Below are 16204 nucleotides of genomic sequence, written 5' to 3' on the forward strand. Positions count from 1 at the left end.
CGATCTGGCGCGAAGCAGTGCCACGTGATGATAATGCTGGTATTGCAGGTGCTCCAGCGCAGTTCCAACGAGTGTGGATACACATTCCATGGAAACGAGCAGAAGTGTTAGCAGTGAAGCAGGCCTTGCCAGATCCGCGTAAGAATCCAGCCGGATATTACAAGGAATTAACACAGACAGTTGAGGCTTGTATAATGAACTTAGCCGACATTGATATGTTATTTGGTAACGTAGTTCCGCAACCAGTGTGGGCTAAAATCCGTAGAGAGGATCATCAGGCTGCTTTAGGTGGTGATTGGGCAGCTATCACTGCAGCAGATGGTCAACAAATAGGTGGTGCGAAACCCGAACCTTTGATCGCTAATCTACCAGGTAGAATAATTGATCTAATGAAGACTCTGATGCCAGCATTGCGTGTTAATTGGGACAAGTTGTCAGCATGTAGGCAAAAGAAAGACGAAAGTGTCTCGGACTTCTTCACGAGGTTCGAAGAGACTTTTGTGGATCATAGTGGCCAGGACATGAGTACAGAAGGAGGACAAAGATTGTTTGTCGATAAATTTGTGCATAATTTGTTACCTGAATTATGCAATAAATTAAAAGACTCAGAAAGTGCGTGGGCTGTATCTACGACAGCGCAAATACTTGCGACTGCACAGTACTACGAAAATAGAGATAAAGAGGAAAAGGAAAAATCAGAAAAGAAAACGAAAGATTTAAAAACTAAAGTTCTTTTGCAGCAGGCGTATCCGCCTCGCACGAACCAGACTAATACACAGCAGAACTCATACCAAAGGACAGATTATAGTACATCAAGACCTCAATATCAATGGAATCAATGCGCGTACTGCAAGAAAGAGGGTCACTATAAAAATGAATGTCCGATCTTAGCGCAAAATAATGCAACAGCAGCTCAGAGAAGTCGTGGTGGTTTTGTGCAGAATTCTAGAGGACGAGGACGAGGTGCTATGCCTCCACAAACTAATGATCGTCCATCCAATCACTTTGATCAACGAAATGGACAATCTGTTCAGCAAAATAGATCTCAGCAATATCTTGTTGAAGATTATTGTGAAGTAGAAGAGGGTTTTCAACAAAATGGGTACTAGGACAGCCATGGACAGAGAGAGGGAGTAGTATCAGTTCCAGTGGATCAGAGTGGGCCTTATGTCGCAGTAGCAACATCAGGTGTAGTCGAACCGTTTCTGTTGGATACTGGTGCCGCAAAAAGTTCTATCATGCATGCGAAACTCCCTGGCGCACCTTTGTCTGGCTCAACAAATGTTTCCGTAGGTTTTTCAGGCGCCCCTGTGTACAATCCGATATCTGGTCCTTTGTCTATTTCTGTTGGACCGTGCCAATTGAAAGCACCCCTGATTTTGACGACAGGTTGTAATAAAAATCTGCTTGGTTTAGATTTGTTAAAACGACTATATGCGACATTGTACTGCTCTCCAGAAGGAGTACAGCTTACACTGGGTAAAAACATCACCTCTCCGATGTACTTGTCAATGGACGCACTCCCGCCGGAGCTCCGTTCACTCCCTGATTCTCTTTGGGCGACTGGTCCTAATGATGTAGGTCTCCTAGAAATTCCACCATATGTAGTGACTTTGAAAGCAAATGTGAAATTTCCAAGAATTCCCCAGTATAAAATATCGAGTGAAGGTGAGCGTGCACTTTTATTGATTGTGCAAGACTTGATCAAGAAGGGTGTAGTTGAAGAAACTAGAGGAAATGTCTGTAACAGTCCTGTATTACCGATTCTGAAGCGAACTGACCCTACAAAACCTCCAGTTTATAGGTTTGTAATAGACCTTAGAGAAGTTAATAAGATTGTAATTCCGCAGTTTCCTGTAGTGCCAGACATTACTGCCTTGTTAACATTGATACCTGCTACAGCTACATGGTTCTCAGTTATAGACCTAAAGAATGCTTTCTTTAGCATTCCGATAGCCGAAGAGAGTAGGGATATTTTCGGCTTCTGTCTAGGAGGTCGCAGTTTCAGATTTAAACGCGCTCCACAAGGCTATTGTGAAAGTCCATCCATTTATAGTCAAGCTTTAAAAAGTCAGCTAGATTCTTTTGTCCTTCCTCCAGATTCTGCCCTAGTACAATACGTAGACGATCTTTTAGTGGCTGCCGATGACAAGGAAACTTGCAAAGCAGCTACGATTTCGTTATTGCATCATTTGTCCAATTTGAATCATAAGGTGTCTCCTTCCAAGATGCAATACTGCTGCCAAGAAGTAACCTACCTAGGTCACCTCTTGTCAAAGGAGGGAAGGAAGTTGACCCCAGAAAGAATAAAAGCAATTACGCAGATGAGTGTTCCACGCACACAGAGAGAAGTACGTGCCTTCCTAGGTATTACCTCTTACTGTAGGCAGTGGATCCCAAATTTTTCTCTTTTAGCAAAACCGTTGGTAGCTTTGACTGGGAAAAATGTTCCAAGTCCGGTGCCATGGTCTGATGAATGCCAAGAGAGTTTTACTGAATTACGAAAAGCATTGTGTTCAGCTCCTGTATTAGGTACACCTGATTACAGCAAGCCATTCACGCTCTACGTTCACGAAAGAGAAGGTTGCGCGTTGAGTGTTCTGACACAGAAATTTGGTGATAAACAACGCCCTTGTGCGTATTTTTCATCAACATTAGATCCGGTAGCCAGAGCGTTACCTAGTTGTTTGAGGGCTACAGCGGCAGCTGCAGCTTCCATTCGACAATCTGCTGGTTTGGTGATGAACAATATGCTAGTGGTCATGGTTCCTCATGCAGTGGATACACTCATGAACCGAACGAAGACTCAACACCTTACTAGTGCGAGATTATCTGGTTACGAGCTGACATTATTAGCGAGTCATATTCAGATCAAAAGATGCAATGTATTGAATCCAGCAACATTGTTGCCGACTGATCAAGAGTCGAGTGATTCTGAGCCACATGACTGTTATTTCAAAACGGAGGAAGAGACAAAAGGACGTATCGATTTAAAAGATACTCCCCTGTCCGACCCAGATGGTACGCTGTACGTGGACGGGTCAAGTTCTAAATTGGAGAATGGTGATGTGACTGCTGCCTACGCGGTAACGACTTTGAAGACGATTGTGGAGACTGCAAGAGTGAGTCAGAATTCTGCCCAAGCTGCAGAATTAATAGCTCTAACGAGAGCGTGTGTTTTAGCTAAGGGAAAGAGAGTGAATGTGTTTACAGATAGTCAGTACGCATTTGGCGTGGCCCATAGTTTTGGCCGGTTGTGGAGAGAAAGAGGTTTCATTACGTCCCATGGGACTAAGATCCAACATGGTCAGCTAGTTAACGACTTGTTGGAATCTCTAACCTTGCCGACTGAAGTTGCGATTGTGAAGTGCAGTGCTCATAAAGCAATCACGGATGATGTTGGTCGTGGGAATGCCTTTGCTGATGAAACTGCTAAACAGACAGCTAGAGACACGATGAGTAGAATGTACGTTGCTACGTCTGCAAGATGGATTGCTGAGTCTGGAATGTGTGAGGACACTATGGAGAGTGTGAAAGAGATTCAGAAAGAAGCGACTGAGGAAGAGAAACGTGTATGGAGAGAAAGTACGGGCAAGTTGGACTCGAATGGATGTTGGATTGATTTGACAGAACAGCAGCGTTGGATGTTGCCTGATGCATATGTGCTTGCAGTAGTGACGATGGCGCATGGAGTGGCGCATATAAGTTCTAAAGGGATATGTAAGATGTTAGCTCCGGTTTGGAAGAATGAGGGAATCAGTAAGTGTGCAGAGAGAGTGGTGAAAAATTGTATGGTGTGCTTGATGCATAATCCTGGCAAGGGAACTCCAACTCCAGCTGGTCATTTCGCTCCTCCTTCCTGCCCCTTTGAAGTGATTCAGTTAGACTTCATTCACATGGAACGCTGCAACAATTTAAAATACGTCCTGGTGGTAGTTTGTGCTTTTTCCAGGTGGATAGAAGCATACCCATTAAAGGACAACACTGCCCTATCAACTGCCAAAATTCTTCTCAAGGAATTTTTTCCTAGGTTTGGAATGCCACGGATTGTATGGTCAGATAACGGAAGTGAGTTTATAGGGAAAGTTATGCAGAGTGTGTGTGCTGGTCTAGGAGTGAAACAAAAATTCCACAGTGCAAACCATCCCCAATCTGCTGGTTTAGTCGAGGGTTACAATGGCACTCTGAAGCTTAAGATAGCCAAGATACAAGCATCCACAGGTTTAGCCTGGCCAGACGCACTTCCTTTGGCCTTGTTATCAACGAGAGCAACAGTGCATTCTAGAATAGGGCTTTCTCCCTATGAGATTGTGTTTGGCCGCCCGGCAAATATCTGGGGTGTGCCAAGGCCTAAACAATTGTGCTCCATTGAATATCCTATGTTGATAGACTACCTTTACGACTTGACTGCTAAATTGAGTCTTATTCATCAACAGGTCTTCGATGCTTTGCCAAAACCTCCGGAGAGTCCAGGGCATCAGCTGAAACCCGGTGACCACGTGGTGGTCAGAAATTTTGCGAGGACAAAGAATCTTCAGCCTCGCTACATCGGCCCCTTCCAGGTCCTACTGGCAACGAGAACAGCTGTACGTGTCGCTGGCCGTAAACATTGGATTCACGCCTCTCATGTAAAGCGTGTTCCTTTGCCGCTGCCTTACGACGACTGGGTGAAGAAGGGAATTGGTGCCTCCGAAGCTGAAACAACTTCGAAATTTGTCCCTTTCAGCGATGCCGATTTGATTACTGACACTTTGAAACTTGACTCTCCTCCTGAAAGGACTCCTTTGAACACTGAACATTTGTCTCCAGCATCACAAGAAACTTTGCTATCTGCGAACTTAAACTCTGCAACAGCTGCTAGTAATACACTATTTTCCGATCAGACAGTACCAGCGAAGAAAAGATACAACCTTAGAAGCCATAAAAAGGACAAATAAAGCAGGCAACTGCATACTGTGATTTTGATATATTTATATATATATTGAACTTTTGCCTTCAGCCAGGAAGTTTGCTATTGTTTATTGTTTTTAAAATTGCCTTGCCGTCTGGGTAGCCGTAGGGTCGTGGCTGTGTGCCTAGTTTGAATTTGCAGGGGTCTGACACAAGGTCGATCTTTCTGTTGGTTCTGGGAACTCCCAGGGCTGATAGAGGCATTTTCATCTACGTACACATCATCAGTGGTCGCGAGCGGATTGTAGAAGATGGAGCTTCCTGCGCTGCAACGAAAGAATGTGATTTACGTTCGCAGAAACAGACTTAATAGAATTCTTCACAGCAAATGTTTCTTGATGCAATGTGTCGTTACATTTTTTATTGTTTTAGCAACATTGGTGGGTGGAATCGTCTTTAGCATAAATTTGATTTTTGTGCCAGTTTCTACAGTACCTCCCCTTGATTCTGCTATTTCTACTGTTTCTTCTATACACTCTTTTCACTCGTTTCCGGAACATGAGCAAGCCAGACGCTCAGAATTCATCAACAACACTTTTGTACAGCTCTTGCACCAACACCAACTGGTAGTTAACACTACAGACTGCTGGGTATGTGGCTTGATACCTCACACTATGGATAAAGGTATTCCATATCTGGTTTTGCCTTACAGCTATAATGGATCATTTCAGGCCTTCCAAACCATCTTTGCTTATGCCCTAGAAACTTATCCTCCACGTCCACCACGTTCCACTAAATATAACTCTGCTAACAAAGCTTTAGTCCAGGGAATTATTGACATGGTCAAGGACGTCAATAATACTCCATCATACCCTAGAGACGAATTGCGAGTATATTTAAGTTGGAATACTTCAGAGTATCGCCTTAGTTTAGGAGAAAGCAAGCGTAAAAGCTCAACTCCAATCTGGGTCGTACCTCACCGAGGTCAGGTCTGTTTGCAAGGTAATGGGAGAAATCCGAGAGCTCAGCTAGGGAGGAGTGAGTGCGTAGAGACTTATGTGTTTCCGGCTAACTCTTCCCCTGCCTTTCTTACTGCTAGGGGTACCTATTTCATTTGTCGAGACAGAGCTTATACATGGTTGCCAGTCGACTTCTCAGGATCATGTTATATTGCTCGATTGTTGCCTCCGACATACACTGCTTCACCTGATTACCACAGAACAAGAGTAGCGAGAGGTGTCTTCAGCAAGGAAGATACCGCTGGTCAGGAAGCTGGAGACTTCTTCAAAGGCTTCCTTCCGTTCTGGGGACCTATGGCCAATAGTAGAAACATACGTCAGCTAACACGGGTAGTTGAATCTACTATTACTGAAACTGCTGGTGCCCTTAGCAATCTGACAGCTGAGCTTCAGGCGGATAGGCTCATGACGTTGCAGAACCGTATGGTTCTAGACGTTATACTTGCAGATCGAGGTGGGGTATGCAGAATGATCCAATCGAGCTGCTGTGTCTTTATTCCTAATAATGCTCCAACAGTCTACGAGGCGATCTCTAAGTTGCACAAGATTTCGGACTCCATACATGTAGACAAGGGAAACTGGTCCTTCATGGAGTGGTTTTGGACTCTGATCTCAGCGTGGGGATGGAAAGTTCTAATGGTCATTGGTGTCATCCTAGTATTCCTATTCTCATGTTGTCTGATTATCCAGTGTGGTCCTGCTCTGTGTAGTCTTTGTGCTACGACTTGTCTCAGAAAACCACCTGCGTTTGGAGAAAAGACACGAGAAAGGATGATGATACAACAACATGTCACTGATCTGATGAGCATAGAACTAGATTCTGACATAGACTGAGTAATTGCCTATGTAAGGGCAAAAGGAGGGTCTGAGGTTCCGTGAGGTTCCGTGACGGTTCCGTGACGACTTGAACCCGTGTTTTCAAGTTTGTCGAAAATACCTAATATTGGTATCAGTGAACCGCAAATGATCCATTTAGTATATCCTAGTGTTTTCGCTACGCTACGAGCAAGAGCACTCCTTCCATTGACATATTTCTGATATACCCACGGCATCCATCTTAGATCATGGCCGCCATTTTGTGTTTCCTTGCCCTCACATATGCAATAGCCTCTGATCATTTCATTCACTCCACTTTGATTAAGGACACGTAGCCTTAGCCGGAGATTCACCTCTTACATGACACGTGCACCTTAAACCAGATCACGCTGTAGCTGCATGACTCGACAAAGGCTGCCTCCTCTGCCCGAGGCCAGTCTTGCCAAACTGGTCTTCGTGTCCATTGTACCTGATCATGATTAGGCGGCCGAAGCCGGTAGCCTTGCCCATTTACGACCCACAAACATCCCTTATCCCACTTTTCTATCTTCCACACCTGGCTCTGTTTCTTTCTTTCTGAATCTTTATTAGGGGGAGGTAACGAACTTTACGATGAGGCGGTCCGGGTCCTGAATGCAATATTGACAGGGGATTGTGATGAACTAGTGGGAACCCCTCTTCGTAGATGTTTGGTATCAGATTTTATCGACGGTTCCTGTGTAACGTCAAATATTTATTGTTTAGAGACACAAAGGTTTGGGAATGTACCGACATGTGAAATATTTGCCTAGAGCACAATTTTTAGTATATAAGGAGCAACCCACTTTGTACAAATCGAACAGGCTCCTAGTCTCTGCCCGTGTGTAGATTCTGTGACTTCTGTGTCCCTGCAGTAATAAACCTTTGGTCTTTGACGCCACCATCGAGAAGCCCGTGTTTCTGTTCATTTGTGCACCAAGGCAGGTGGAACTCCGGGGTCTTTGGGTGTTGTACCCTGACACCTCTGGACGGAACCAAAAAAGTCCAGAACTCCATCCCTAAAAAACGATTTTTCCTACTTTTGATTGCTTCATCTTTTCTTTTTTAAATTTCTTTAACTGGCTTTGCCTGTGGTTGTTAGTTTAAAATTGTAGTTTTAACCTGCCTGTGATTGCAGAATTTATCACCTGTTTTGCGTTTAAACTTGTGTTTTTTCTCGCCTGTGACTGCTTCCATTTAACCTGTTGAATTGTGGGATTTGCAGTCTAAACTCTGTAGTTTTTTCCTCTCATTCCCAGTGACTACCAGTTTTTCCCTTCAAATTTCTCCTTTGCTCTATGCTAAGACCTGTATGTTAAGCAGTGCACCCCCAGCCACCATTTTGTGTTAACAAGTCAGTGAACCCCCCCCCCCCCCTCCCCACCCCTTCCATCCCCCAGCAACAGGGACATGCTACACCAGAGGGTGCTTGTGTGCTGTTTTAAACTGTATTTACTAGGGACTGTGCATTTCTTTTTTTGGCCAGGAGAGGGAGTAAAGTTTTATTCAAAAAGTATTGTTAAAGCACAATTTTATTAGGCCCTTACCTGCACAAGTCCAAAGTGTGGATTGAGCCAGTCTGTCTCCTAGGAGATTTCTGAATAGAGCAGCAGCTTCCAACTCCCTGGCCAGCAAACCTTGTCTGAGGTACCTGGGACCTTATATAGTCTGCTATTGTTTGGTACATGTGTACACTGATTGCTGGTTGTATCTGGTGTTTCTATTGGATTAGGGTTAGTGTCCTCATTGGTTGGGTATTTGAGGGTTCTGATTGGTTTCTGGGTCTGTGATTCAATCAATGTAGGGTTGGGGCTAGGGTTAGGATTTCTATTAGAAGTAGGGACTAGGGCTTCCTGTGTTATTGGTTGTTGGGACTAGGGCTAGTGCTTTAATTGGAAGTAGCGATTATGGCTTCTGGTGTGATTGGTTGCTGGACTAGGTGTGGGACTAAGAGTAGGGTTAGCCTTTCTATTGGAAGTAGGGACTAGGGCTTCCTGTGCCATTAGTTGCTTGGACCTTGGGTTGGGACAACTGGTAGAGCTAGGTCCTCTATTGGACGTAGAGATCAGGGTTTTTTTTTTTAACTCATTGGTTGCTTGGACTAGGGCCAAGATTGGCTGAAAGGTTCTGGTCTCCTACTGGTTCCAGGTTTTAGGGGTAGTGTTGTGATTGGATAGTGTTAGGGCTAGGGTTTCCATTGGCTGGAGGGGTCACCTGATTACTAGGGCTACAAAAAGGCTAGGGTTAGGGTGTCTCAGCCCATGTGTCGAGGACAAGGGCAGAGAGGACCAGGACAGTCGCCAGTTTGAGCCTGTTAAGGGCAGAGAGGACCAGGGTAGTTGCCAGTTTGAGCCTGTTCGAGACTGGTCGGGACTAGGGCCAGAAATGCTGCCCATGTTCCCATTCAGTAATACCCACCTACAATGTATTCCCACTATAAATATGTACCTATCTTTGTGTATTGCTTTGAATAAACAGGCAGAACAATTATGTTGTAAATAAAGAAATAAGAAAAGAAAATTATCTTTGGTCTACATGTACTTTCCATTGTCCATCTATGTACCTCCATGTACTTGGAACTGTGTGTCTCTTACTTTAATCCTGAAAAAGAATATATCCAATGCACTACCCTATTTCTGGATCCTGTACCTCGAGCAATATCTTCAATGTACATATATTTACCTCCTTGATGCATCTATATACTTTCAATGTACTTATGGATCTATATATTTATCACTTTCTTCTAATTTGGCATTTCCAATGCAATACCCTATTTTTCACCCTATACTTCTCTCAATATATCTTCTAACCCAACTTTGACTCATCTCAAACTTTTCTACTCTCTCCAAAGCACTACCCTATCTCTCACCCTATACATTTATCAATATATCCTCTGCATCCACTCTCATTTTTCCCAAACCCCATACCGCTACTATGATCCCCAAAACAACCCTTTCTAGACTCTCCCCTACTCCTCCTTTCATCATCCGACACCTCTTTTACTATACCGATCCCCCAAAACAAACCTCTTTAAACCCTTCCCTCTGACTCTTCCCCTCCAAAAACCCTTGTTACTCATCCAAAAGCCTCTTCCTACTGCTAGGACTTAAAAAAAAGAAGAAAAAGTCCTACACTCTTCTATCCCTCCACTATTCAATCAAAATAACACTTACATGTTCACTTCAAAAATTCCATATTCCACTATACTAACTCACCACATTCCACTATACTAACTCACCACTAATCGTTTATGGGTTCCAGAGTAGCGTTCTACTCGCCAAAAAAGCGTTACAACACCCCATTAGGGTTACAAGAGCTATATAAATGCAAACCTTTTTTTCCCCTTTTATACCCCTCCCCAACCCAAATAACCAACTAACATATCCACCACTCAAATTAATTTCATGTTTCACAATATTAATGCAACACTAATCCTTATGGGTTCCGGAGTAACGTGCTACTCGCCAAAAAAGCGCTTCAAAACCCCATCAGGGGTAGCAAGCGCTATATAAATACAAACCTCTTTCCCTTTTCTGTCCCGCCACCTACCCTTCTCTATCCAAATAACTGAATAACATTCACCACTCAAATTACTTCATATTTCACTATACTAATTTTCAACACTAATCCTGTATGGGTTCCGGAGTAGCGTGCTACTCGCCAGAAAAGCGCTTCAACACCCATCAGGGGTAACAGGTACTATATGAATGCAAACCTTTCTTCCCCTTCTCTCCCTCCGCTATTCTTCTCACTCCAAATAACTGACTAATACTTTCATATTTCACCATACTAATTCACCACTAATCCTTTATGGGTTTCCGGAGTACCGTGCTTCAAACCCCATCAGAGGTAACAAGCGCTATAATCTGACAAAACAAGTTGGTGAATTACAGTCTAATGAAACCAGACTTTAACTTAGTGATAACTAAAGTTACAATTATAAGATTTGTGTTGAAAACAAAGCCTGACAGTTACGTATTGTTTTAAGTTAAAACTGCCCTGGAAAGATTACAGCAAAACACAGCTACAGCTAGATATATTATATAATATTAAATTATACCCTCTTCTCTGCGGTGCAGCTTGGTTGAGTCTCAACAGCAAAAACGATATTATACAGCATGTAAAGGCAAGGGAAATCCCAAATAAAATTGTAGCGAAAATAATAAACCCACAAAATAATCAGACATGAGTCAGAGGTAAACGCTAGGAAGCATGCTTTCTATCTATTCCCAAGACATGTGCAGTCCAGATATTTTATACGATGACACCAACTTGCAGTATTTTGCAATGCGAATACATATGCCACCAATTATAGCTTACAACACCCAATGTTTTATTCAACCCCTTTAGCTCTAATAATCAGATAGATGAAAGTTAAGCTTGCACGGATCTATATGGAACAAAATCTATCTTGCTTTTCTAACAAGCAGCATGGTGGAAGTCATAATGGAGAAACAAAGTTACAGTAATCTTTTTCAGTCTTCTAAATGAGGCCTGTTGGGAATGGACTGCCCCTACATGGTGTACATTTGTGTCTCCTGCACTGCGAACCCAACTGCTAGTATTCGTGTGTCCCAGTTTTAGAATTTGGCTCAGTCTCATGCTAATCTAGTGCGTGCCATGAGGGCCTAGGCCTGCCTTTGACAAGTGTCTTGGACCTGGTGGGGTGCATTATCTCAATTGTGACAGAGATTACTGTTGCTGCCACAGGTTCATGCGTGTAGGTAGTGCACTGGTGGCAGCATACTGTTTTTGTAGTAATCATAGAGTGACAAGACCTTTTAATCTGCTTCACAAGAGTAGAAGCCTACTGACCCACTTCTGTAAATTGCTGCCGTTAGTGATGTATCTGGATCCTGGAGCTAAATACCATAGTGTATGGATATATGCGTGTGGTGTTCCATGAACAACTTACACTCTGTATGATCATAGGAGTAAACCAGAATTGAACAGGCCTACTACATGTTCTATTTTGGTAGCCCTGGCCTGTTCCTGTGCATAAGAGATTACTTTCCCAGAAAGTGGAAATGCAATACTGGCATTACCAAGACTGGTGAGAGGGAATCGCAGATGAGGAAAGGGGAGTCACACTCCCTCTTAGAAATACAAATAGGTTCTTTGATGCAGAAGGCTGCTGATTAGTCTTTCTGTAGATTGCCATTTGGTGGATTGCAGAGATGAGAGTGGGGTTTCAGTTCTTGACAGTGTGTGAGGGGTCTTTTAAAAAGGGTAAGCCGGAGGAGCTACGTCAGCAAACAAGATGGCTGCTTAGGCTCCCGGCTCCGCCGACCTCTGTAACCCGCCACAATATCCTGTACATTATCCTGATTTTACACCTATTCTCTGTGTGCATGAACTGTTCCGCACTCCGATGGTGAAATCCGGAAACTTTTATCGGCTTGTTTGACGAAGTTCCATCGAGTTGAAGTTTGCGGCCTACTCCAGCGGTGAAGCCGGGGCCTCGAGTACTTTCACAGCCAGGGTCCGGTCAATCAAAGTGGAGGCTTTGTTTAAGCCCGAATTTGGCGGCGATCGTTTCTATTGCTCAGCATCAATGGAGGAGTGATTATGCTTGCGGGTGGGGGTCCCCGTCCCGCGGACCCGGTATTGGGCCCGCCAGGGTTCGGGGGTATCTGGCCTGCGGCCTTAACCGGGTTGACCGTGGCTGCGAATAAAGGCTGGTCACCCTCTGCTTCTGCACGTTCGTGATCCTGTTTGTGCCCCCCCCCCCCCCCCCGAGGATGCCAGATTCACCCGGGGAGGTGATTGTGATTGGTGTCGGGCATGAGACTATGGATCGAACGGGGCATGAGCCATCGCTGAGGTCAATACTGGCAGAAATTTGGGCGTTTCGCTCACATGCGGATGTTTTATTGATTAAATTGGGCACGCGCCAATCTGAGATGCTCCTGGTGAAACCGGACCCAGTCTTACTGTTGGAACAGCAATCTGCAGCCAATCCAACCTCGCCCATTTTGACTCCATGCGAGAACCCCGTGAGGAAGCAAGTATTGGAACCATCGGATGATGCCCTGGAAGACGGTGTTCCCGAGGTTGTTAGTGTATTGCCGAACCTTCCACCACTATTGACTTTGGAGATGTCGAAAGGCGTTCCCCTCCCGGAGACTTTTGTTTGTGACTTTCCATTCATTTTGTGGTCATCTTCTCCTTTGACTTTACGACTCCTGCTCAAGATACATAGGGACTGTTCATCTAAGAGGGAGAGTTCTTCTGCGTCTGAAGTTCTTGTGGACTCACTGCCTACGAGTCGCCATGGATTGATTCTTGATGACTCCCTTCTCCTTTATTACTTCTTTGTGTGCCTTTGGGTCTGGCTGCGGGGGGTTCGCGTGCTGGTTCGGAAGGGTCAAGGTTAAGATCAACTAGGTCGGGAAGGGTTGGAGTGGCTTTCACAAGTGTTCGACCTGCAACTGTTTGATCTAAGAGGCTGGGCGGTGTATCACGGTACCCCCTAATTCCTTCTATAAGTGTTGTCATAAGTTTGTCTTTTAGTGATAGGGGGTGTCTGTTTCTGGCGGGGGGACTAAAGGGGCTGGGAGCCCAAACGGATATGCCCTTCTCCATTCTTTTTCCTACCTTTGGGGTTTTAGTTATTAGGGGCGACAGGCACGCTGCTAGTGGGGTCAGGCTGTAGCCATTTGCAGGGGTGCAGGGTGGGGGGCTGGAAAGGGGTTTTTTATTTTGCCTTTTTTTATTTCTATGGCCTTTTTTTCTTCCTTCCCTTTCCCTTCCTTAAAGGATCAGTATAGCTGACGAATCATTCGGATTCTTATCGTGTACTTGTATTTAGTGCTTATGCTTTTATGATATCCTGATCCCCGGGTGGACAGGCCCTAAGAACTGGCGCGCAACATTGAATGTATATTGTGTTGCCGTTTGTACCGATCCATATGCTTTGGCGCCAATGCTCCATTATAGCGGTTATTACATGCATATCCTGTCTCTTGCCCTGTCCCCCGCATTCTTCTGTTTGATTGTATGGCACCTGATCCTTTCTTATATAATATAAAATGGAACCTCTGTCTCATCCTGGGACCCAGTTGTGCATTCTAATACAAGTTTTATCCTGAATCGCTGCCGGACCTCAGGGTTGTCAGGTGATGAGCTGTGTCATACTGTGATATAGGCGGTCTTAATTTGTTTAGCGACCGGCCCTGCGGTTGTAGGCCCATGCTTGTACTTTTATTGAATGCTATAATAAAGGTTTTCCCAAAAAAAAAAAAAAAAAAAAAAGGGTAAGCCTTTTGGTGTCTCTTCCTGATGACGATCAGGTGTGGCTATGTTAGTCAGGTGCAGACTACTCACTCCTCTTTGTGCCTCTATTATGTGTGCTCCAGCCTGGAAATGGTCCTGATGTGAACAGCATTACTCAACACAAACGCCGAGTCTGAAGACACCAGACTCAAACCAGTTCTGAAAGTGCTAACTCAATTCACATCCTTTGTCTGCTGTACCTGTTTAAGAGTGGTAGTTGCTGACAGACTTGTAGGTCTGGTTCCAAGTTCTTTGAATTTGGGGTGCACCAGAATACCCAGTGGACTACTGTGCAGCCAGTACTGGAAAGTACCTGACAGACAGATAGGGCGGCATCAAACGTCCAGGCGCGGACCAACACACTGGACGGAGCGCGATTTTGTATATGAAGAAGAGTGGTGAGGAAAGTAAATAAGAAAGGAAAGCAAAAGCAAAAACAGAGGAAAAAAAAATATTTCCTCAAGAAGGGACCAAAGAGTGCAGATACATATAGTTAAAACTATCTAAGGGGATAACCACAATATGCCTTTATTCATGTGTCCCCTTGATAGGGTTAAAACATAAAATATGGGATATTCAGGGGAGGTAAGAGCCCCTATAGCCCTACTGATGGAACCAAGGTTTCAGCCAGTACTACGTGCCCATCCGGGTCACAGTGGCCTACGTCAGGGTATGGACCTCTTATCTTTATGGTCTTCACTCCTACTAGGGTGTTTACCTCAATTACAAAGTGGAAAATCTGCAATTACTCACTCTCCAAAAATCATAGAGAGGAATCCTTTTTACGAGTTCCAAAGTACTTCTCTGAACCCGGGACCTTAGTGGGAACGTGATCTTGTAGTCACACTTACTTCAAAGAACCACCAATGGCCGTTTCCGCACATCGGTCCACCGACTAATTTTCAGTATGTTTTGACAAAAATTGACAAGGTTTTATTTTACACAGAGCTTGGCCACTCCAGATAATCGCAAGATTCACTATATTTTAACATCATACATAGCAGAATTGGGAGTATGGGTAACGCTTGTTACTCACAATCTTTTAATATTGATCTGACATGGACTGCTATATTCACTTACCCATATTTCAGATCAAGCATATTCCTTTCCCCCTATTGGAAGGTATATTTATATGGCATTTGAGTCTTAGCATGCTTTTGTATTGTTCACTTTTTGAGCTCACATTGTTCTCACCAAACATAACTGTGTGCTATGGTACACACATGCCTTCATGTTTGTAGTGCAAACATCATTACCTTCAGATACGTTTTTCAGGTGTACAGGTACATTCTTTTCTTTGGTTTGTTTTCATTTTGAACCTTTTTCAGGGGTCCTCTACATTAACTATTACTTTAAGTCCGGAGGGTGCTCTTGCGTATTTGTACTAAAGGAGATTGAAACGGCGACGTACATCCCACTACTTTCACATAGATTTATCAGTGGTTCCATCTCAGTGAAACCTATATTGAAATACATACAAACAATACGTAGGATAGATGTGTATTTTTTGTTTTGTTGTTAAAAGAACCATTGAAATCTCTTGTTCAAATATATACCAACTGATTGTCATTACAGTGATGGTACACCTGCTTCTTCATTTAGTGTTTTTGTTGCATAAACCTGTAATTTCAGATTCATTCTTGTGGATTTCGGTCAACAAGCTCTAGCTTTCTAAATGCATAAATATTTAGTTACAGTATTTTGTGTGTGTGTGTAAATGATCCCCTTGTTGGTCATTTACTTTAGTTAAAGATATGGTGCAACTTTTTCAGGAGTAGCTGAGGAAACTAGCTGAAAACATTTTAATTTAATCATGTGAGTATGTAACTGAAGATTATGTTTATTGGAAAGGTTGAATATGGGGTGATTTTGGTCCTGAAATTCATGTTCTCATACAAGTGTTCTGTGTGTGATACGTTCATCTTCACCACAAGTGTAGAGCTGAACTAGCTGTAGACCGCCCACAAGCAAACACGGTCTGCATTTCATTAGCAGTAGAATGTTTGGACACTTTCCACAGTTTTCCTTTCTACCACTGTAAGTGGTTAAGCAACACTACAATGAGACATCACAGTATAGGTAGAGGTCAGCACTCTAATTCTGCTGTTTATGAGGGGATAACAATAACGAATAGTACAACCCCACACTGTTTTCCAGTAATCATCCCACATACGTATGGTATCCTG

At 43.7% G+C, this 16204-nt stretch overlaps 1 protein-coding gene across 1 annotated transcript in view; it reads right to left on the minus strand.

Moving 5' to 3' along the window:
• Positions 1–16204, minus strand: part of PNO1 (partner of NOB1 homolog) — an 87474-nt gene that overhangs the window by 9336 nt on the left and 61934 nt on the right. The gene's annotated exons all lie outside the window — the stretch shown is intronic.

The sequence above is a fragment of the Lissotriton vulgaris genome, chromosome 6 (genome assembly GCF_964263255.1).
Source record: "Lissotriton vulgaris chromosome 6, aLisVul1.2, whole genome shotgun sequence".
NCBI lineage: Eukaryota > Metazoa > Chordata > Amphibia > Caudata > Salamandridae > Lissotriton > Lissotriton vulgaris.